The 9050-nt window shown below is 40.4% G+C and overlaps 1 pseudogene; it reads right to left on the minus strand.

Annotated features, from left to right (window-relative positions):
- Positions 1–901: 901 nt before the first annotated feature.
- Positions 902–5097, minus strand: LOC119191872 (annotated as a pseudogene).
- Between the last annotated feature and the right edge of the window lie 3953 nt (positions 5098–9050).

Genomic DNA, 9050 nt, shown 5'->3' on the forward strand with positions numbered 1-9050 from the left:
TTATCTGTATAAACGGAAGTGTGCCTTTAGACGCAGCAAAATACATGTTTTATTTCCCACACTTTGGATCTTATGACTGCGACCTACTGAGCTACATTACAATAAGATTATCTCTACACATATTTCGAACTTTCAATTCATCGTAATCGACTGCGCCAAATGCCATCCAATAAAAACAATATATATTGCGGTCATATAAACCTTATATAATAATTAACTAGATTATATATAGCGTTATTAAAACATTTTACTCTAATAAATACTATGCAATTCATACTTTCATTTGCTATTTCAGAATATATATTTTATTAAGATTGCACGTAACGATTGCTTATAAATTTTCTAATGTGGTGTTGATAAATTGGCCATTTAACGGAAATGTTATAGCATGCTATTAGGCAGCTTGCTTTTTAGCATGAAATGAACACGGTGGAAACAAAGAAGCAAGCGTGAGTCTCACATTATCAATTCTGTGCTCGACATACTAAAATAGTATGCTATAACAACACCGTCTAAATAGGACACCGCCAACCAGTCAAACAATGGCGAAAAAACTCATGACAATTGAATTAAACCTTAGAAACTTTTGCTTACGGTCGAAATTAGTTTATATTACAAAACCACGTTTTAGGCAGCTGTGTACTGTTGGTACTAATATCGACCATATTCCAAAGTAAATAGTGAATTTACAACTGAATAAGTAACTTTGCGCTAGTCAGTCTGCGCTAACACAGTTCACGCAACTACAGATTAGAAAGAAATATAGATAAAACGAATAATTGGAAATAAAAATGCCGCATTAAAGCACCGATGAACACCTACTTACACAGAAAAATAATTTCATTTTGATACATAAAAATACATACTTTAAATCTCATATTTGCACTGCCCCTTATATATATTTTAAATATTAAATTTCAGTGTCTATGATCGTAGTTAAAAATATGGCATTTATCCAGTGTTTCATTAGTCGATAGTGAGGTTACATCACTATCGATATGTCAAGACATCGTTAGAAATTAGTCAGTGATGGTAGCATTAAATCAGTACGTGTTAATGTGATTGTCATTTCTTTACATCTGGTCGAGTCGGTACATTGTAAACATAACTAGCTACAATGTAGCTTTTTTCTCAAAATATGACGTACAATAGTACATTCGAATATTTCAATCAAATTTTCATAATTTTCAATCGATATCAATTCGACACTATCGAAACAAATTATCTCAACATATCGATAGCGGACCGACATACTACCGACTTAAACCAATATAAAAATAATAATGCGGTCATACTTTTGGTTCATAACGTGTTGACTGCCATATTCGTGATGTTTCGACTGTCCCACACTACCTTAGGCACTAAGAAATATTCAACGCAATATTATATCGACTTCACGTACAAGTGTTTACATGCCGTTTAATGAATTGAACAAATGCTGGATTCATTAAATAATAGGCGTTAAACGTTAATCTAGATGATTGGCTGTTGTCAGAGCTGCATGCTCGTAGTTGATACGACACAACCAACTGCAGTCAACGCTTGTCGCCGGTGACTGACGCGATGCCCGCAGTGGGTCACTCACAGCACTGTTGCAGTCCGTATACTAGTGCCCCTAATGTTGGGTGACATGACGAGTGGTCCCCGTTAGAAGTGCGACTCGTATGCGAGTAGAGTCCCGCGTCAGAGTGGCGTGTCGGGCGAGTCGTGCGCGTGCGCAGCGGGTGCGAGCAGCGCAGGGGTGGGAGCCGCCCCCTCCACGCCTCCCGCACCCCCCGCCTCACCCCGACCTCGTTCCCTTTCCCCCCTCTCGCCAGGGTTCATGTCGATGCGACCCGCCTTGCTCCACACGAGCATGTCCATTATAAACGCTAAGAACATTATTCCCGCCGAGAGACCTGAAAATAAATATTTTATGTTTTTATCATATCAATACGATAAGTCTGGTCACCAATATATCATCGTAAAAACCAACAAAAAATAAGGTCAATTTAAGGCGAAAATTTTTTTAAAACTGTTTAACATAAAATTATAATATTTCGGATAATAATTATATTTTATGGAAATGCGCGTCCATAGCTAATTTAATTAAAAAATAGTTTTAAAAATTTTGTGTTGACTATTTTCAAATCGCCACACACACGATAGGTTTTGAATCTTAAGTACATGGTGTGGTGTGGTTGAGCAGGTGTACAGCTGCGGTCCTTACCGAGGTAGAAGTATCGGAAGGCGTCGGCGTCGTAGTGCGCGCAGGCGCCAGGCGTGGCACTCCCGAGCGTGGCGCCGAGCGCGTCGCACGCCGCGTCGCGCGCGCGGCACGCCGCGTCCACAGCCGCGCGAACACGATCGGGCACGGCACGTTGCCGAACACGCCGATCGCGAACTGGATCACGCCCATCGCCATCGCCTTGTCTGCACACACGCACACGCACACCGCGTCACAACACAGCCCGCAAATATCACGACCACAACCGACATCACCACAGCGACTCACCGTGCTTGTCCGTGCACCGTATGATCAACAGCACGGCGCCCACTTCTCCGCTGGCGTGTACGAACATAATGGCGGCGAATATCGCTATAAATATGTAGATTTGGTTGCAGGGACCGCCGCACTCGCCCGTCACCGCGAAACCTTCCGGACCGGACAGGATATCGTCTGATGTATTGTACAGGTGGTATGAATCAAACTGAAAGACAAAAAATAAGATAAAATTATTATGTACTAAGGAAGGCTTGTAACACGGATAGACCCACGAGCGACTCGTTATGCCTTACAAGCTCATGGCGCGAACGCCGCGGGAGTTGCTGTCGATGCAGGAGCAGTTGTAGTACAGCCACGTGCTATTGTCCAGCTGTTTACTCTCCATGCAGCCCGCTTGACACGGCGACAAGTATGTGAATGCGTCCTGGAACATTAATAATGGTCATTTATTTTTATGCTGGCACGAGAAACTGACTAAAGTACACCTAACTGCAGTCCAGGTGGAAACCGATCCACAAAATATTTAGCTTTGGACTTAGGTGCTTTAATGCTTGAGATAAAATAAACAAGTTCCATCTAGAAATATAATGTCTTAAATATGGGGATATATAAGACATTATATTTTGACTTGATATCAAAGAAGGAGTACGTAAGATGCTAAGATGGACCACACTGACCTGTCCGCAGACAGGATTGAAGGTAGTGTTGTCGCAGTGGCAGTCGGAGCTGCACTTGAGCACGCTGTCGCCCACCAGCCCCGGAGTGAAGAACCGGTAACTCTTCTCAGGGCAACTCACGAACATTAACACCACCATACCTGGAACCGGAAAGGTTTTTCCTTAAATACCAATGCTAGTTACGCAATACTGTACAATCCCTGACAATTCCCCCGAAGCCGCGCCACGGGAATGTGCTGAGTGAGTGAGTGTATCCTCCCGCTCCCCATCGAGTTCGTGGCGCGGCCGTGGGTGTGTGTGTGGTGTGGTGGGAGTGGTACCAGCGCTGTAGATGGCGGCGGTGGCGGCGGTCCAGGCAGCGACGCGCCGCGCCGACAGCACCAACTTCAAGGATCACCTACGCCCGACGTGATGATGCCCAGACCCATCACCAAGATGCCGCCCAATCCTGAAAGCGACATACAATTTTATTAGGCACGAGAGTATTGTGTGGACTGGCGAGGGAAATCATCTCTCGACTCCCGTGACTGAACTTTGTCGGGAGCCCGATCCAAATACCATCAGGTGCAATGAGCTTCAATTGCCCGAATAAAAAAGAAAACATCATCAATGGCCAGACTATTTTTTGGCAGCATTTTTTTGTAAAAACAGATTAGAAAATTTAATTAAAATAATGCCGTTGACCTTTCAGGTATCTAAGATTCGCAAAGAACCAACCCCCCTTCTGGTGCAAAGGCGATGTTAACGTTCATAGTCTCCCAGCACCCTGCTTTCTTTTGAAATCTTTATAAAAAATCTGGAGACTAGAGAAGTCTTAATTTATTTCAGACATTTAAATGATGTTAACCCCAATTCCCCCTCGTCCCTCCGCTTTTAACATCCCAGAGTAATAGTATCACTTGTAATACCCTACCGTTAAGAATGTGGCATGATTACCGGACACGATATTAGCGTCGTGCGTCGGCAGCCGGAACTGCTTCTCGAGGTACTTCGGCAGGAAGCTGTACACCCCGCTGATCGGCATCAAGTGGAGCACCGAGCTCGCCGTCCGCCACATCAGTATGTCGTTCGTGAGCTGTCTCTTTATTGTTGCGAAGAAATCTGCAAATTCCATCGTGAGCGGGGTTTACATTAGCAGGAAAACTTGCGAAGTCCAGGCGTAAACAATCACGGCAAGTCAACTTGTGCAAGTGGTGAAGCTTGCTGGACTGCAAGTCGCATGTGTATTGAACTATGGAAATATTGTCGCTAGAGCAAACGCATCTGAAAATTCTCGCGCAATATATTGCAAGAACTTGCATATCTTAATTTGGCAGTAGAAAAACAATAAGGCTAGTGAACAATAATTGATTCTTGTCTATGGCACAGAGCACTTGAAGTTATCACTTCAACTTAACAGAATTTTGATTGCGCAGTAGGTTTACTGAGACCCAAGAGACCACCTTTGATTGCTCTTCTATTCATTAAAATTCGGTTTTCAAGTTCATGGTTCTTAGATTATTCTATTTCACACAGACTGGCATAATAGTATCGACTGGCAAGGGATAACCATCCCTCGTCAGTCGACACCCTATCAGAATCCCACTCACCATCAGGTGCAAAGGGGTCACTTTAACGAGGCTGTAAAAATTTGTTCACGGTCATCATTCCTAACCAGTTAACAGACATACTACTACAAAATAGATTATAAATCCATCCTTACCATATTTTACGTTTGAGGGTACATAAAATATACAGGGTGGACAAATTCACGCGTCCACCCTGTACACAAGTTTACCTTTGAAGAAGGGCTCCCGTCTATCTTTACTCTTCATCGGTGGCGGCGGCAACGGCTCCTGTTTGATTTGGCGCGGGAAGAAGAACATCAGCGTGGACAGTAACACCACAAAACCGGCTATGAACACCATGCCTGCAACAATAACAGTATATTAGAAACGTACTTATAACCAGACAAGTCCTGATGGGCTGAGGATTTTGTAGCTTTTTTTAATATAAGGTCAAACATAAATAGGAATTAATGTTTTCAAAGCTGTTTATGCAGAATTGACGTCACCACCAATGGGCACTAAAGTGCGAGGAAGAAGATATTAAAAATTATTATACAAATATACATAGGTACATTTATATTAGGGATTCGGATTCACAATCCAATATCATTTTCACAAAGTTAGCAGAATTGTAACCGGCGCTCGCTCGAAACGTAAACACAACGGATAACATTCGCAACACGTACGCATTGCAAACTGCGCATTTGCACAAACTACTGATGAATCTTATAAAATCTGGCGGGTGATGTTTTTAAAATATTAAATCGATTTGATAAGAAGCCGAATGCCATTTTGAAGTGTTTTATAATGTAGTGACATCTAGTGTGAAAGGTCGGAATTACTTTTGTCAGATTTATTCAATTTGTTTTATTAAGTTTTTACATTTTGCGTTTGTTTCTCTATCACAGTATTCATTTATAACTATAACTTTTTTTGTTTTGAGATTTCCTTTTCAGCCCCCTCTTTGTAATAAATACACTGGTGGTCAATTTGGTCTAGCACCCAAACTATATATATATATATATATATATATATATATATATATATATATATATATATATATATATATATATATATATATATATTTATTAAAGTTAGTTACATATTAGAATAGCCTATCGCGATTAATGTGAGCAATCTAGTAACCAATTCAGATCACCCCCTGATTTTCTTTCATCTCATAATGACTGGTCAAATCACTGTCTATCAAAGAACAAACACCAGTCACAACAATAAAAAAGATTTCGCAAACAAAATGCGAATTTGCACCTGAAAAAAATCGCTAACAGACAAAATTCCTTTATATTTGCGCAAACCATAAACAGCCGTGTGGAATATTCTAATTATGTACAATTACTGTGCACGGAGTGATAATTGTTTGCACATTAACCCGTAATCCGTTTGCTTTTGTGATAAAGTAGGAATTTTCGACGCGCCAAACGTGACCAGGCGCCGTGATGCGAGACGTTAATGTGACGAATATGAAAGTGTTTTCGTGTATCGACGTTGGCTATTGGCAAAGCATAAAAAGTGTTAACTAAAATGTCAAATTGTGACGAGTGAAAATTTATGACTAAACTTTGACGCATATTTATCGTTAGACGCGTTGAAAATTGAATCTGAGTCCATAACGTACATAGAGTTCAATTTTGAATAGCATTCACGATGGTTCTTATAAAGTACTAATGCCAATGTCTTGAGTGTTATAAAAGGAGAAAAAATATTATAAATGTAAATTTCATTTCATTTATATGTCTCTAAAGTTCCTTTCTCCAATAGACTTTTAGAAGTGACATACCGGCGCGATAAGTAGGCCTCAGTATTTACGACTATGATTGCTATTACAGAGGAACAAGATATTAAAGTGACTACACGTGTCGGCATTTGAACCTCGTCACGCAATTTAGTGATCTCACGAATTGGGAATTAGCAATTGAGCTACGACCTAACAAGACCGAATTCTGTTGTTACCGAACAAAAAGTACTTTGACATATTCTTATAAACTGGTTTAAACTCTGAAGACTCGGCCAATGTTATATAAGAAAATTATGTACAATGTTTTTCATAACATGAAAATTATAAAATTATTTTACTGTAAAGCAGTTCCTTTTGAGTTCAATCAGTAAGAATGGTATCACCTGTAGAGAGGAATACAACGCGACTCCACCACGAATTATACTAATGTATAAAATTACATGGTTTCTAATGTAAATACATCAATAATGCTAATAATATTTCGATGAGAATTAAGAAATTATGTTAAACGCTTAATTTGCATAAACATGTTTGAATTTTTCACAAACTGGTTTTCATATAAATTATATTATCATTCCGTTTCAAAATTAACTACGAGAATATAATGTTATCTTATTTAGTTTTAATTGGTTCTATTGTTTCTATAATATATTGATTTATGAATTCTTTGACGTTTCAAGGATGTGAAGCAAAAGCTTCGACTCGCTACATAGCCTCACAACATTTTCTAATTTCAGGCAGAGGTGTTACACACCCTCCTTTCGCCAGGTATCTTAAATCGGATGTTATAGGACGCGTGCCTTTAACAATTTATCGGGCACAATTCCAGACTCCACGCTAATAGAAAAGGCTGACATCACTGCCCGACCCGGCATTCGAATCCGAGTCTTAAGCGTGATTTTTATACTACACGCGCAATACATTTTTTTTGCATGATTTAAAAACATTTCAGGTCTGAGTGTTATCCCTCATAGTGTCGAATAATACAACACAAGTATGTGGTCAATGCTATGGATTCATTCACAACAATTTGACTATACCCAATGATGGTTAATACTGTACAATTTCAACATTCCCAAATCGTTAAACAATCTTTGAATTATGCCGGCCGGCATTTTCAAATACACCTACCTACACCTAAACGCGAATCGCCGATACAGGCCACGAGGCATCATACAAAGTAGATATAAAACATACTATGTAACCTCCATTTTGTAAAATACCAATAATAACCTCAACAGAATCGAACCACGTTATGAATGAAACATTCCAGTAAGTGTTGATTGATGACCCTGAATTAACAAAGCAAACGCTACCGAGCCATAACGTGTGAATTTAATTATAAATCCGGTGCGAACTTGAAGCAATTTAAAACATATTCACAACGTTATAAAGGAAAAAAAACTATAATTACATTAATGATTTTACTAGTAAATGATTGAAGGAACAACTGGGTCATCTGATAACCATTCCCATTCATGAACTTCTGCAATGGCAACGAAATTTGGGTGGGTTGCTGATTATTACTGAAGGATTTGGAAGGTGACGATTATTTGACCATCGACAATATACTGACTAATAGACTTATGAAAATGGTACAAAGTTATCATTTCACTTCGTTTCGTATGTTCCTCAAGGCATCCTCCCTATTTATCTAGTTCATAGGTACTAAATTTCTTAAGTCTTAAGTCTCTTTAAGACTACGCTGTACACACTATCAAGAACAGCTGTTTCATATTGCCGGCCGACGAAAAAAAGACCCTACCAAATGTATACTACCATCAATCATTTGACATAGAGGAAGCTTCCCGCTTCCGAATTATGCGGTCAAGGCGCTAAGGTGGGCCAGTGGGGCACCAAATCAAAATCTGTTGAAACAATCCGTACAATTCCAATAGATCCAAACAGACATTTGCGTTCACAAGGTCGCCCGGTCGACGCTCAGTCAAGGGCGTTCGCTAGACGAGTAGGTACAAACCATACAGACATAATTGTTCGCGGCGCGTTGGTACAATGTATCGCAGTGCTTAACTAGGTGTTAGAACTCAGAGTTAATGTGGGTGTAGGGAATTGATTAATTCTGTTATCAAAACACCGTTTTATTGCAACTTAAAGAACGGTATTGACTCTACAGCAGTATCATTTAACCAAAACTGCAGTTAGGGACTTCACTTTGCGCACTATTGTATTAGTTAAGCGCTACACCCATAACCTGGTTGGTCTTAAATCTATTTAGGTCCGAGATTGTTCATTTTAACCTCTAAATCAAGTTATTAGGTGCCGAATTAAAGAATATTGCTCTTAATTATTGCTTATCATATGGTTTAACTTCCAATGTGAACGCGGTGCAACGTCCTGCAATTGCAACTTATAGATATAGTGTGGATACTGTCCGCTGGCCCGTCCCGCCATTCAATAAAAAAATAATAGAGGCGCGAGGTGACGAAGTTCAATCGGGAACCGGTTTAAAAAGTAAAAAGCAGTGGCGCGTCCACCCACTAAATCCTCATTACTGGCGCGAGTGCGGGCGGGGAGCGGACGGCAGGCGGGCGGGGAGCGGACGGCAGGCGGGCGGCGGGCGGCGC

Source organism: Manduca sexta, unplaced genomic scaffold (genome assembly GCF_014839805.1).
Source record: "Manduca sexta isolate Smith_Timp_Sample1 unplaced genomic scaffold, JHU_Msex_v1.0 HiC_scaffold_2051, whole genome shotgun sequence".
NCBI lineage: Eukaryota > Metazoa > Arthropoda > Insecta > Lepidoptera > Sphingidae > Manduca > Manduca sexta.